The sequence below is a fragment of the Nicotiana attenuata genome, chromosome 7 (genome assembly GCF_001879085.1).
Source record: "Nicotiana attenuata strain UT chromosome 7, NIATTr2, whole genome shotgun sequence".
NCBI classification, from domain to species: domain Eukaryota; kingdom Viridiplantae; phylum Streptophyta; class Magnoliopsida; order Solanales; family Solanaceae; genus Nicotiana; species Nicotiana attenuata.
The window spans coordinates 84,793,335-84,809,558 of NC_031995.1; the positions used below are offsets into that span (position 1 = coordinate 84,793,335).

The 16,224-nt window shown below is 40.5% G+C and overlaps 1 pseudogene; it reads left to right on the plus strand.

Moving 5' to 3' along the window:
- The window catches only part of LOC109230214, a 135,400-nt pseudogene that overhangs the window by 3,049 nt on the left and 116,127 nt on the right, over positions 1-16,224 (plus strand).

The window sequence follows — 16,224 nt, forward strand, 5'->3', positions numbered from 1 at the left end:
TAAAGAAAGATGCTGCGGTCAGATGGACAGACGAATGTCAAGCAGCATTTGACAAGATTAAGAAGTATTTGGCTAGTCCACCTGTGTTGGTCCCGCCAGAGCCAGGAAGGCCCTTGATCCTTTACCTGACTGTGTTGGACAATTCTTTTGGTTGTGTACTGGGGCAGCATGACATCACAGGAAGGAAAGAGCAGGCGATTTACTACCTTAGCAAGAAGTTCACATCATATGAGGTAAAATACACTCAACTCGAGAGGACGTGTTGTGCTTTAACCTGGGTAGCGCAAAAGTTGAAACATTACTTGTCAGCATATACTACCTATCTCATCTCTCGATTGGACCCTTTGAAGTATATTTTTCAAAAGCCCATGCCCATAGGGAGGCTAGCGAAATGGAAAATCCTGCTTACGGAATTTGATATTGTCTACGTGACTCGGACTGCAATGAAAGCACAGGCGTTGGCTGATCATCTAGCTGAGAATCCCGTTGATGATGAATATGAGCCTTTGAATACATACTTCCCGGACGAGGAGATAATGCATGTTGAAGAATTAGGACAGGTTGAGAAGCCTGGATGGAATCTTTTCTTTGATGGAGCTGCCAATGCCAAGGGTGTCGAAATAGGAGCAGTACTGATTTCTGAGACAGGGCAACACTACCCCGTCACTGCTCAACTTCGTTTCTATTGCACCAACAACACGGCTGAGTACGAAGCATGTATCCTGGGATTGAGGTTGGCTATAGACATGGGTGTCCAGGAAATCTTGGTCATGGGTGACTCGGACCTTCTTGTACACCAGATTCAGGGAGAGTGGGAGACACGAGATTTGAAGCTCATACCATACCGGCAGTGTTTGCATGAACTTCGTCAACGGTTTCAATCAATAGATTTCAAACACATTCCAAGGATGCACAATGAGGTTGCCGACGCTTTGTCCACTTTGGCATCAATGTTGCATCATCCGGACAAGGCTTACGTGGATCCGTTACAGATTCAGGTTCGAGATCAGCATGCTTATTGTAATGTGGTGGAGGAAGAGTTTGACGGTGATCCATGGTTCCATGATATAAAAGAATATCTCCGGGTGGGAGTATACCCGACACAAGCTACAAGGGATCAAAAGAGAGCAATTCGACGCTTGGCAAGCGGATATTTCTTCAGTGGAGGAGTGTTGTACAAGAGAACTCCAGATCTTGGGTTATTGAGATGCATAGATGCCAAACAGGCTACAGTTATCATGGCTGAGGTACATGCGGGAGTTTGTGGACCTCATATGAGCGGATACATATTGGCAAAGAAAATCCTCCGAGCAGGTTATTATTGGCTTACTATGGAACGGGATTGCATCAGTTTCGTGCGCAAATGTCATCAGTGTCAGATACACGGAGATTTGATTCATTCTCCACCATTTGAATTGCATACAATGTCAGCGCCATGGCCGTTCGTTGCCTGGGGAATGGATGTTATTGGTCCGATTGAGCCAGCAGCCTCAAATGGGCGTAGATTCATTTTGGTAGCTATTGATTATTTCACTAAATGGGTGGAGGCAAAAACCTTCAAATCCGTGACTAAGAAGGCAGTTGTCGATTTCGTACATTCAAATATCATATGCCGGTTTGGGATCCCGAAGGTAATCATCACAGATAATGGTGCCAATCTCAATAGTCATTTGATGGCCGAGACATGTCAGCAGTTTAAGATCATGCACCGCAATTCCACTCCATATCGTCCTAAGGCAAATAGGGCAGTCGAAGCAGCTAACAAGAATATCAAGAAAATACTTCGGAAAATGGTAGAAGGGTCAAGGCAATGGCATGAAAAGTTACCTTTTGCTTTGTTAGGCTATCGCACTACTGTCCGCACTTCAGTAGGAGCGACTCCCTACTCATTGGTGTATGGAACCGAAGCAGTAATACCCGCAGAGGTTGAAATCCCGTCCCTCCGAATCATCGCAGAGGCAGAGATTGATGATGATGAATGGGTTAAAGCCCGCCTGGAACAACTAAGTTTGATTGATGAGAAGCGACTGGCAGCAGTGTGTCACGGTCAATTGTACCAACGAAGAATGGCAAGAGCATATAACAAGAAAGTGCGTCCGCGGAAGTTCGAAGTAGGACAGTTGGTGCTGAGACGTATCCTACCTCAATGGGCTGAGGCAAAAGGAAAGTTCGCCCCAAACTGGCAGGGGCCGTTTGTTGTAACTAGAGTTTTGTCCAATGGCGCTTTATATCTAACGGACGTGGAAGGAAAATGTGTAGAAATGNTTCTGGGCTTATGGACCTCTGATATGTGCTGCTGAACTGCTGTGAAAGTGCTAATTCCTGTTGCTGTGATTCACTGAACTGCCGCTGACATTCCTCTTTTCTCTATTATTTTACACTTTCAGGTACACATTTGAACCATGTATTGATGTAGCTTTGACGTTGAAATGCTGAAATGAAATACATCATACATTGGCCTCCTGAAATCCATGTGTTCAAGCTGCCATAATGAAATAGATAATAGATGATTTGTATTTGTCTAGGTCTTCTTTTGATTTGCGTTGACATTGTATAACTGGACTGAAACTGGGCTGTATTGGACATATATTGGATGGGTGAGCTACGGGCTTGTGCTTGCTCGTTAGAACTGTTAGTAGTGTGTTTGTGTTTAGTATAATAATATCGGGGTTAGCTAATTCATAAGGTTAAGAATGACGCGAATTAGGACTGGTTTTCTGGAAATGCTGTTTGGATAATCGTTGTTATTTGTAGGTTAGTTGATTTAATTTTAAATGTACATTACTCAGAAATCCAGGTTGAATCGCTGTCTATTAATTGAAGTTTAAGACTGGCATATATAATCCTATAAGCATGAAGTCCAATTGATTCTTTGGTTTTAGTCTATTCACGTTTGATTGACATTGCAATGTGCAGAGGTACATTTAAAAGGAACGAGTTAACATGATAAGATAGGCTGCAAACATTGTTCGAAATAGCCCTTGCTGTTTATACCAGATTTCAACGCATAATTGAATTTGTTCAAGATAGATCAACTGAAGTTTGCAGGCTCTGATTTTGTATTTGGCCTAAAAAATGTTAGCCTGCCTCAAATTAAAAGTGACACTGGGCTTTTGGGTTTGTCAATGGTCTAAGCGGCCCAGTCTCTTAAAAATGAAACTTGGACTGCTTTGGAACGCCCAGATATGGAACGTCCTCATCTATTCAGTTGCTAGGCCCAATTGTTTGAAGATTGAATTATGGAATTTTGGGCCATTCACATCTGCTAATTAATTAGGGTTCTTCTTTTAGAGACAACTTAAGCAGAGAAGTGTAGTTTGATTTTAGGTTGGCCTTTGATAATAAAATGAGATGAGCCTCGCTAAATAAAACACATAAATCGCGGGGCCCTCAATAAATGTTATATAAAAATACTTAGAATTCGGGCAGACCGTTTAGCGAATTTCACGGTCTTCCCCAAAGATAATAAATGCGTAGATGCTTTAGGCGCGTATTTTAATAATATTACCTTCCTAAATGTGGGTGCACATTTATGTGACCCAAATCCAAATCTCAACGAAGTTGAAATGTGTTGACAATCACGGGTGCACTGGTGCGACGTGGTTCGAGACACATTTTCACGACGTTGCAATTCTTATTAAAAATAACAATAAAAACGGTTTATTAATATTAGGCACATAAGTTAGAACATGTTTTGAAATCAGATAAAATCAATTACAACAGTTGAGCGACCGTGCTAGAACCACGGAATCCGGGAATGCCTAACACTTTCTCCCGGGTTAACAGAATTCCTTACTCGGATTTCTGGTTCGCGGACTGCTAATAGAGTCATAATTTCCTCGGTTCGGGATTTAATCAGTGATTTGGGACACAATTAATCTCCCAAGTGGCGACTCTGAATATTAATAATAGATCCCGTTCCGACTGTCCTTTAATTGGAAAAACTCCTTTACACCCTTACGGGTGTAGCGAAAAGGGAGGTGTGACACGCGTTAGTTTGGTTGGTACAGCCTTGTGACCGTAGTCATTGTGATTGGCCGGAGCCTTTCTGTCCCCGAGTGAAGTAATCGGCGTCTATATCGAGGGTATGCCTTTTTAGGGGTCTTACAAGTTCGATATATCGCCTTAACTTTAAGATCAGTTTTGTGCCTTTAGTAAGGTCTTACAAGTTTTACATGCCTTTGAGGTCTTACATTTATTGTCACTTGGTACAAGTGTGGTTCATGCCTTGCTTGAGGTCTTACAGAGTTTACATGCCTTTGAGGTCTTACAGTTTTTGTTGTTGCCTTATATTGGTCTTACGATATCGAGGTTGTCCGCGTGTGGTCTTGTAGCCTCGGGTTTTGACAAGTCGATAGGGGTGGCAATTGGCGGCAGTCCCCGAGTCGATAGGGTTGGCGATTGGCGGCAGTCCTCGAGTCATCAAGGGTTTCTTGGCTCGAGAGCCATTACTTGTAATCTTAGTACTGCCTCATTGAGGGCTTATGATTTTGGGGTTTCCGACCCGGAGGTCACGTGGCCTTGAGTTTTCGACCCCAGTCTCCGAGTGTTCGGGATGTTTTTGACTCTGGAGTTGTTTTATGATCTTAATGTTGCCTCATTGATGGCTTACGAGTTTGGAGTTCCGACCCAGGAGTCGCATTATTTTGAGTTGCTGATGCCAGTGCCCGAATGGTCGGGACGTTTTTGACAGAGGAGCCTTTTTTGCAAAAATACCGAGCTTCTTTGAAGCGCAAAATGCTTTTTTGAAAGTATTGTTTGATTACTTGATACAAGTATACATGTCTTTGCTGTTGAGGGCTCGGTTATTCTATGCGGGCATGGTTCGTTCGACCGTTTGGCCCGGTACATTGCTTTCCTATCGAGACCCCATTTAGCGTATCCCGGCTTCTCCGAGTAGGTGACCTTCTAGGGGGATGCCCCCTAGTTTCGAGGGTTGATTGCAAATGAAGCCTTGAATACTCGTTGAGTTTTCCTTATGTAGCATATAGATGTTGCCTCGTTAAAAACCTTGCCAGTAAAACCCTTCTTGGGATAAAAACCCGGTCAAAGGAAAACAGTGCAACGCATGCTTTTGAAACCTAAGTCCTTCAAGTTGGGAAGTGCTTCGGCCATTTTGATCGGATACCTGCATTCGGGTTAGTATAAAATGTAACTGAAAAAGGGAGATGGCCATACCATAGTGCCGACGGTGCTTCGGATCTCGATGTGATTCAATCGTTTGTTATGGTAAGGTTCTTCGTTTTATTTAGTCGAGCGTAGCTGAGAATGTAGCTTGTTATCGCTACTTTACTGCTTGCTTATCCTTTGACTCTTTTGAAGGTGGAGGTACTTGTGTCGGTGCTACGTCGTGTACCGCAAACATTTCTCTTGCCGCATGCTGTTCCCCGTAGATGGTTTTTATCCCATCCTTTGTCGGGAACTTTATCATTTGATGAAGGGTTGATGGTACTACTCTCATGCAGTGTATCCATGGCCTTCCGAGCAAGGCATTGTATCTCATATCTCCTTCGATGACATGGAATTTGGCATTTTGGGTTGTGCCGGCCACGTTGACTGGAAGGGTGATTTACCCTTTTGTTGTTTCGCTCGCCATGTTGAATCCGTTGAGGACTCGAGAGGCGAGCACGATTTGGTCAAGCGGTCCCAGCTGCTCTACCACCCTCGGCCTAATAATATTGGCCGAGCTACCTGGATCCACAAGTATACGTTTAATTTGAAATGTATTTACAAGGAAAGAGATTACCAGTGCGTCGTTGTGAGGTTGAGACAAGGTCTCGATGTCCTCGTCGCTGAATGTGAGAGCATCCTAGGGTATGTAACCCCGAGTTCGCTTTTCTCTGATGATGGATTTGTTCTTCTGATCATGGGTTCCTGTGGGGCATTGATGCCTCCCAAGATCATGTGGATGACATGTTGTGGCTCATTTGTTTCGCTCTTCTTGGTCGCCTCTCTTTCCCGGAACTGGTTTTTGGCCCGTTCGCTGAGGAATTCTCAAAGGTGACCTTTGCTCAGTAATCGGGCTACTTCTTCCCGGAGCTGATGGAAATCTTTGGTTCTGTGGCCGTGCGTGTTGTGGAATTCACACACCATGTTATGATTTCTTTGCGAAGGATTTGATTGTACAGGCCTTGGCCTCCTGGTGTCTCTGATTTTACTGATGGCGAATATGATGTCCGAAACATCGACATTGAAGTTTTATTTCGACAAGAGGGGTGCCTCCACCGGCCCTTCGCGCCTATCAAACCCGGCTCTGCTGATGAGTCCCCAAGGTTTCTGCCCTCGGCTCGTTCTTTGATCATTCTAGGGTATGTTATGCCTCGGGGCATTTCTCCCGTCTTCGGTGTATGGCTGGTACCTCTCTTTGTTTTGCTTTGGCTCCTTCGCCAGAAGCCTGCTAGGATATACCGAGCCCGAGGGGGCTCCCAGTTGGTCTTCTTCGACCCTGATCTTTAATTGGTATCGGTTGTGGACGTCCGACCAAGTCACGGTCGGGTATTCGACTAGGTTCTGTTTCAGCTGTTTCGAAGCCACCGAACTTCGTTTATTTAGACCTTGAGTGAAGGCCCCAGTCGTCGGAGACTGGTGGTAGTTCCATTCATTCCATTTGAAAGCAAGATACGAACTCTCACAGCATTTCATTCTCCCTCTGCTTGATCTTGAATACGTCAGATTTCCTTGTTGTTACTTTGACGGCACCAGCATGTGCCTTTATGAAAGAATCTGCCAGCATGGCAAATGAATCTATCGAGTTTGGGGCCAGGTTGTGATACCACATCATTTCTGCTTTAGAAAGCGTTTCTCCGAACTTCATTAGTAGGACGGACTCGATCTCGTCGTCCTTTAGGTCATTGCCCTTCACTGCACAAGTGTAAGCAGTAACGTGCTCATTGGGGTCTGAGGTTCCGTTGTACTTCGGAAGGTCTGGCATTCTGAACTTCTTCGGAATGGGTTTCGAAGCCGCTTCCTGTGGGAGCGGCTTTTGTACGAACTTCTTTGAGTACACACCTTTCAGGATCGGGGGTGCGCCTGGAATCTGGTCGACCCTGGAATTGTAGGTCTCGACCTTTTTGTCGTTGGCTTCTATCTTCTTCTCGCCCGACTCGATCCTCTTTCTGAGGTCCTCTAGCATCTTTACGATAGCGGGGTCGACTGTCGACCCATTGTTGCTTGATCTCTCTGGTACCTACTCGGCTAGGGGAGCGTCCCCGGTGCTACCGTGCTGGGAGTTTTCTGGTGACTTCGCAGCTGAGCGATAGCTAGCTGTTGTGCCAGTAACATTTCAAAAATAATGTGAAAGCTAACCTCTCGTTCTTCCCTAGCTGGGGTTTCTGAGCTTCTTGTTGATCTTCTTGGTGTATGCTCATGTTGGTGTGGGAGCTTATTTCGACGTGTTGAGCATCGCGCGAGACCACGTCCACGGAAATTGGTTCTGGTGCATTCTCAGGGTTGTGGTAGCACACCAACATCTGGGACGTCAATACCATTTTCTCCATGGTCTTCAAGATTGATGTTTTCACGTGCATTTACTGAGTTAGACATTTTGACCTGAAATCAAAGATCTTGGACAAGAAAAAGTGTGAAAGATAACTTGCGTTACGTAGTTAAACCAGCAAGAAAATAATCACTATTATTTTTAGCCCCGCGGTGGGCGCCAAACTGTTTACCGTGAAAATGGTAATTATAATTAGATTTGATTTTGTGGTTCTAAAAATACGTGATCTATTTTTATGCTAGTTGTTTGGGAAATAGATGTTAAGTAAGAGATTAGAAAATGAGATAAGAGTTTGAAAACAAGGTGATAACCAAACCAATAGGCTGATAATCGGGCCTCGAGCTTGCTTATACGGGGCCTTGAGGTCGAGTCCAGTACCCTGTTGTGGGCAGTCGATGGAGGGACTAACAGTTATAGTAGATTCAGTGACAGCTCTTTATGGCCAATAATAAAGATAAATAGAACACAATGAATATAAGCAATAAATGGGAGCAATTAGTTCAAGAGAATATGTTAAGTTAGAGAGCAAAGAGAATGTTCTTGTATTGAATATTGAGTATCCGATCTCTACAAAATAACAAGGATCCCCTTTATATATGAGGGGGAACATAGCACAAATGCATTAATTACAAAGATATGGACCTAGTACAGCCATTTAAAGCCCTGATACGGGTCAGAGATAGCCTACTAGACTTTGTCAGCTCTAGTCGTGCGCCTAGGGAACTTCCCACTTTTCTATCATAACTGTCGACTTGCGCTGTCTCGAGGTTGGACATCGATGGCCCCTCAGGGTAAATCTCGACCGTAGTCTCGAGCGTTTGGAAAGCTTGCTTATGAGGCGTTGTAATGGCAAAAAATTGGACCCTCCGATTTTACCGCATACATTCGTTTTTGCAGGAACAAACATCATAACGTGGAACTTCTTCTAAGCAGCAAACCAAGCTACAATGCTTTGAGGGACAACAAACTTATAAGTGGGCCGAGGATCCGAGCTCAAACTCAAATACGATCAGTGGAACTCTAATTCTTCAAATATTCCAAATCAAGCCGCAATTCACAAGCTATCATGGGTACCAAGTCTTCCATCTCGCAGTATCATCACAATACGATATTGGGACAATTCCTGTGAGCACAACCCCCCCCCCCCCCCCCCAAAAAAAACTACATGAGGCCTGATCCTCGAAATCTGAGGTATGTAAGCAATTCAAAGCCAGAATTCGGCCCAAACTCTCCAAAATCCTCTCGGAATCTTCGTTAACTCCTAATTCTACAACTCATAATCTTCCTTAAACTCATATGCCATTCCTGCAATATATGCTTGAGTCGGGACAAAATTGGCCTTTGTTCGGTTTCTTTGCGCGAAAACTCTTTCAATGTCTCCGGTCAAAGAGGGAAAGCTGTTGACGATCAATTTTGACCCTCCCTTTTAAAATTAATTTATTTATACTTCATAATTTGTAATAAATGTTTTGAAAATATTTTTAATCAATAATACCTATTTTACAAAAGAATTAAGTATTAATGGTGTTGAAATTAATAATTTAGTATTAAAATGACAAAATATATCATATTTTAATAACCTTTATACACATTATATAGGTTTTATAATTAATTTAATAATTATTCCTTAATTTTCAGTTAATTAGGCCACTATATCAATAATTCAAAATCAATGTCATAATTTGGAAATTAAAGTATTTTTATAAGTAATTAATTAATTGCAATAATTAGTAGTGTATTTATAATTATAATTTTCACTATATTTTATTGAAAGTAATTAGATTTATTTAAATTAATTTCAAAAGCATTAAAAGCTAAAAGGCTACAATTGCAGTCTCTTAGTTAAATACAAAGTGGTTGTTATTTAAATTAATTTTAGCCCAAAGCCAATTCTAACCGAGGTCCAACCCTTTCTCTCCACCTTGGCGATCCCCATCACCCTCTCTTAGCCAATAAAATCATGCTACATCACCCACTCTAGCACACACAAAAGAAGCACAACTGGTCCGAGCCGTCTAGCCTTTAGATCAATGGCTCCGAATTTATCTCCATTTTTCCTTTTAATTTCAATATGCATCAGACTTAATCATGGCCGTTGAAACCATGAAATCCAACGACCCTCATATTTTCTCCTTAAAATGTTTAAACCCAGAATTATTAGGGTCGTTGATCTAAAATATCAATGGCCCACATCCCTTCTCCTAACTTTATCCCTTGAGATGGCCACCCCAATCCCCTAACCCTAAAATCTTTTCCCCCTTTGACTGCCGCCCCCTTTCCCTTTCCTCTCTCTATTATCTCAACCCTCCATGATCGAATCAGTCACAGACCTTGCACAAATTCGTGCAAGGTCATAAATAAAATAGAGAATTATCCTTTTTACCTTCCCTATCAGCGAATCTCGCCGAAACCTCCCATTTCGTCACACAGATTTGAAATCTCGAAGTCCTCTGACCTAGACGCAAACATGAAACTTCTACTCCTCAAATCCTTTGATGCTGCAATGAAATCCCTCATGCATGAGCACTTCACAATGATTATTCAAAGCCAGAGGTCAAATGCAATGACCTCTGGATTTTAGGTCTTTGTCTGTTGGTTTTCTCACCTGTAATGGTTGTCACCCACTCAGGTAAAACTCTCACTGGTTTTCCCCTCTTTTCATTCTGATTTCACTTGATTTTACTCGCATCACCACTCCTCACTCACTCTCTACTATCGATTTGAATCTATGAAATCCTAAGGCTTAAATAGCCACTATAAATTGGGACTTTTAATGTTTTCACCTAACACACACAGCATGATACATATGGGAACCACCTAACAAACAAACAAAAACATTAATTTCAGTCTTGAGCAGCGAAAATCAACCTAGGGTTCCTAACTAGTTTTGATCTCCTTTCCGGATTCTGAACTTCATCTTCGTCAGAGTTTGAGCTCTTGATTCTTAATGGCTATGGAAGATTCTTATTTGGTTTTTTGCTCAAAAGAAGGCCAGTGCACTCGACCTTTTCCCTTTTCTTCTAATTGCTGAAAGTATGTCCATTCTGCTATCCCTTGTTGGTGGTTTCGGTTTAAAATATTTTGTTGTTAATCTACAATTGGTTACCTCTGCTCACAATTTGCTATAGTCGGATGTTATATTTAGATATTGTATGATTCAAATGGATACCAATCTCTTGTTGCGAGATTCTAATGAATATTGCTCTAAGTAACATATATGATCAATCCTCTGTAATTAACTAAAGACTCTTGATGATTCCTTATACTTGTTTTTAACTGTTTCATTATGGCTTTCATGTTCACCTTCTTGTCCCTGCTTAGTGTTATATGTCAACCTATACATGAAGTAATTTATCTGATAAAACAAACTAAGGATGGATATGAATATGTAAGATCAAGTATGGAGTTGTCCCTTTAACTTAAGTGTGGCAGCTTTGAAATATTTGAGTTGCTTTTGCTCTTTAATGTGTTCTTCTGTGGTTCTGTGACTCTAGAAAAAACAATGTAAGAATATTTTATCAATTCCCATAATTGTTTGATCATATTTGTGACTTTCATTGCATGAGATAATGCCTGGAGGTAGCTAAAATGGTTTCTGATGAATCTCTGTATCCAAATGTTGTCTGTTGTTATCTACATAGCCTAAAACCATGGCAGAAATCTGACAAAAGTTGCATCTGTTATGATTGAATACCATTTATTGAATTAGGTGTTGCTAAAAATTCATGATGTTAGACTAGTTTAAATGGATATGAATCTTAAGAGAAAAGACACAGTTAACATTCTCTATTTGGGCATATTGCACTCAATTATTAGAATGACTTCCTTTCTAACATGCTTCTGTAATTCTGTCAAACCTTATGACTTTATAACCATGTCTTGATGTTACTATGTAAATCATGTCCTACACTAATTGGATTCTTATACTCATCCTTTTGTATATTCTGATAGTTACCCTACACTTGGCTTAAGTTATAAAGCTTGTTTAATATATGTCTATATTGTTTTTATGTTTCATATGTTGTGTTAGAGAGTAGAAATCAAACCTTATCATAGTTAAGTTCCATGCGTGACCTTCATAACAGATCCTTGATATAAAGTTGTCATTGTCTTTTGGAACTTATATAGTGACACTGTTAGTTTGATTTCATGATATTAATGCCCTATCATGTTTGTGATGGTGTAACCTTGTTAAATGTCCCAAATATGTGTTTTCTTGGATATCTTACATGCATCTTGTTCTTAAACCACTTTTCTGGCCTTTCATGATCATGCAAATGCCTTCATTATCCTTAAAACTTCATCAAGCTCACCTAAATGTACTAGACTTGGTTTATAAGTCTAAGATGAACCTCCTGTTGTTACATGTTCTGTTTGACTATAGCAATATGCTTTATTTCCAATGAGATTAGGATGGGTATGAAGTTAAGAGCTTTCATAGAGAAATAATCATGTCATTTATTTAGAATGAAATTGAATTATTAACTTGCATATCTATTAATATGTGATGACCCAAAGGGTCATCTTTTATTTTAGAATCCGATTTCGTATTTTGAGGTCTTAAAAAACCTTTATTTATCTCTCCTCAATTTGCGTGCGCAGTCCAGGCGCGTATCCGGAATGCTTTTATGTGAAAAATTTAAGAAAAGATAATTTTTGGCTTTAAAAAGATGATTTTTGTTGACTTTGGTCAACGTTTTTCGGTAAATGGACCCGGACCCATGTTATGACAGTCCCGAAGGGTCCGTAATAAAATATGGGACCCGGGCGTATGCCCGGAATCGAATTCCGAGGTCCCTAGCCCGAGAAATAAATTTTTTAAAAAAATTGATAAGGCTGAAAATGCAATGATTTAAATGATTTGATCTTATTGGTATCGGGCCCGTATTTTGGTTTCGGAGCCCGATATAGGTCCGTTATAATATTTAACTTATCTGTGAAATTTGGTGAAAAACGGAAGTGATTTGACGTGATTCGGACCTTTGGTTGAGAAAATAGGAAGTTTGAAACTATTTTGAAAATTTCATGTGTTTTGGTGTTGAATTCATAGTTCTAGGTGTTATTTTGGCGATTTGATCGCATGAGCAAGTTCGTATGATGTTTTAAGACTTGTGTGCATGTTTAGTTTGGAGCCCCAAGGGCTCAGGTGAGTTTTGGATAGGCTACGGAGTGTTTTGAAACTTAAGAAAATTGCTGGTATGTTCAGCTCTGCAGACTTCGCAATTGCAAAGTCTGGCTCGCAAATGCGAGCATCGCATTTGCGAAGCATCTTCGCATTTGCGATCAGTAGGGCTGGGAGGGGACCTTCGCATTTGCAAAGCTCAGCGTCGCATTTGCGATGAGAACAGAGGCCGCATTTGCGATGCCAGCAGGCCAGGCCAAGCCTCGCATTTGCGAAGAAATGGCCGCATTTGCGAGTTCGCATTTGCAAACCTGTGATCGCAAATGCGATAACTGCGACTGTTCAAAACCATCTTTTGGACGGAATTTTTCATTCATTCTCCCATTTTTCAACACCTAAAGTTCAAGAGGCGATTTTCTAAAGACCATTTCTTCCCCAAATAACAGGTAAATGATTCTTAACTTATTTCTTTCAATCTATTTCAACTTTTTACAAGATTTCATCATAAATCTAGGGTTTTTCATTGTGGAATTGGGTGATTTTGGGTAGAACTTAGGAATTTCGAAATTTGGGGATTTAGACCTTAAATTGAGGTCGGATTCCAAAACCAATTGTATATCCGGGCTCGGGGGTTGTATGGGTAATCGGGTTTTGATCCGAATTTCGAGTTTTGACCAAGCTGGCCCAAGGTCGATTTTTGACTTTTTGGGGAAAATATTGGGAAATCTATAATTATGCAATGGAATTGGTTTCTTTAGCGTTAATTGATGTTAATAAGTTAATTATGAATAGATTCGAGCGTATTGGAAGTGGAAACTAAGGGAAAAGCGGTATTTGAGGCTTGAGTTTGGCCGTGGAATCGAGGTAAGTGTTGTGGCTAACCTTAGCTTGAGGGATTAGGTATGGTGAGGTGACGAGTATCTATACGTTGTTGTCGGGTCATAGCATGCGAGTGAGTCTTATACTTGTGACTATTTTGTTTCTTTATACGTACTGTTCCTGCTTAAACTGGTTATCACTCATGTTAAACAAGTCTTAGTATGCTTTCATGGTTTTGGATATTGGTTGAGTATTGGCTCAAGTTGAGATTTATGTTATGAAGTTAAACGATGAAACAAAGTTGTTTAATTATGATGCCCTTGCCGGGTTGTTATTATTTCTGTTGTTTCTTATGGTGAGGAAGAGTGATAAAGCACGAAGGGTGATGTCGTGCACGTTTCTATTACTTATGTGGTGAGGAAGAGTAATAAAGCACGAAAGGTGATGCCGTGCACATTTCTATTATTCATATGGTGAGGTTGAGTGGTAAAGCATGAAGGGTGATGTCGTGCACATTTTTATTATTGACTATCTCGTGAGGTGAGTGGTAAAGCACGAAGGGTGATGCCGTGCATATTTCTATTATTGATTACCTGGTCAGGTTGAGAGTAAAAGCACGAAGGGTGATGCCGTGCATTTTCTGTTTGCTGTGTTTACTGGTTATTACCGGTTCAAAGTGTACTAGCTGTTCAAATTCTTCTACTGCTGTGATTCTTTATTTTGGTAACCCATAGCATGTTGCCCCCTTCCTGTTAATTTCTGCTTAGCTTCTATTAATTGTTATTCTGTTAGCACATTGTTTAACTGCACAGGTTTATGTTATTTGTTGTGTCCTAGCCTCGTCACTACTTCGCCGAGGTTAGGCTCGGCAATACCAGTACATGGGGTCGGTTGTACTGATACTGCACTCTGCACTTTCTGTGCAAATCCCGGTACTAGATCACACTGATCAGAGTTTGGGTTGCTGCCTTTAGTCCACAGGAGACCCAAGGTAGATCTGCCGGCGTTTGCAGACCCTGGAGTCCCCTTCCCTCTATTTTAGATTCCTATTTTCTTTCATTCTGAAAAACAGATGTATTTCCTTGAAACCAGTGTTTGTAGAAATTCTTAGACATTCATGGATTGTGACACCAGATCTTTTGGGTAGTCTTGTACTAGAGTATTTAAACTGTTATAAAATTTCCGCACTTCATATCTGTTTGTAAATTTCTGATTGGGATAACGATTAATGTGTTGGAACTGTATCTATTGACTTGCCTAGCATTATAAGAGTTAGGCGCCATCATGATCCCGACGGTGGAAAATCTGGATCGTGACATAATACCCTTTAGAAGTTTCAATGGAAGTTGTTAGCCTGTACACATACCAGAAGTTAAGATTTAGTTAAGACAAATCTTGACTAATTTAATTAAAGGATGTTAAGAGTATGTGTCATGATCAGGGACTTCTACAAATTTGAACCATGTACCTTCTCTACTCTAAAGACATATGATTCAGATGTTTGAGTTTCTAAAGTGACCTGCTAGTGCTCTTTTCCCTGTGTGTGCTTGAAGATGACTTCTTTGAGCATACCTAATATGTTAAAAATGTTCACAGTAAATTATGTACTTATGTTTGGATTTGTGGTTACAACAATGTGATTGGTTGTCTTGTACTGATGATATCGTGTACATTTGTTGTAATAAATATATATATCCCTGTAGAATGTTATCACTGTGGTATAGGAGTTTACAATGAATACCTCATTAGCACTTAGACCTGTAGGGAAGAGTAAGCATAAATAGTTAGAAGTATTTGGGATAGAATTCACTTCTTGGTTGAGCTACCAAGCACTGCTCGGGGCTCTTGAGACTCTTAGGAACTTTGAAGTATCAGGAACCCAAAGAGTACTCTGGCCAGGAATGGAATTCTATTCTTAGCCTCTAATCTATCAACATTTATTAATATTTTCAGGCTTAGTATTCAATGGAAAATAAAGGTTCTCATTGTGAATTGTTTTACTATATGTGACCTTATACCAATTCTGTACTTTTGATTATTGTCGATTGTTATAATTTATCTTGGGCCCATACTAGTATTACTTATGTAAAATTATATGTATTGGGCAGCATATCTAGTGACTTTCTTATCTTCTTAAACATGTATCTAAAACTGGGTCTGCCAAGTTCTCAAAGAAATCAGGCCCAAGTTTTGTGCCTACACCTTTGGAGTCTGAAGCTGCTGTTGTCCGTCCTCGCTACCTGTTGTGCCTACTTTCCCTCAAACCAGAGTCCATTCGTCTTCTCTATTGATTTATTAAGTTTATTTTTATTTTTCACATGTATCTAACACTTACAATATTTGATTGAACGATTTACTTTATATCTTTGAATTATGTTACCAATCTAGGCAAGCCTTTAAATATATAAAATGAAAAGAAGCATTAAGACTTAGTAGTAGATAATTCTAGTTCGATAGTCGTTTATACTATTCATCTCTTAACCTTTACAAATGATTTTCATGAAGTCTTTTGAACCCAAAACAACCTTAGCGAAGGTCGAAAGTCCTCTCTTTCAAAAAATCAAAAGAAACGGAATTTGAAATTGGTCTTCTAAAATTGAGCTTTCCCACAAAGAAAATCAAACAAATGTTGCTGCCCAGCCAAAAGGCTTCTAACGATTTCTTCAAGCTAAATATGAGATTTGAGAACCAAGGTATATCTAAGGCCCACTCTTTTACAACACCCTTACTTTGCTAGAATTATAAATGGCCACATCATTTTAAAAGACAAGGTGTTTTAAAACTTAGC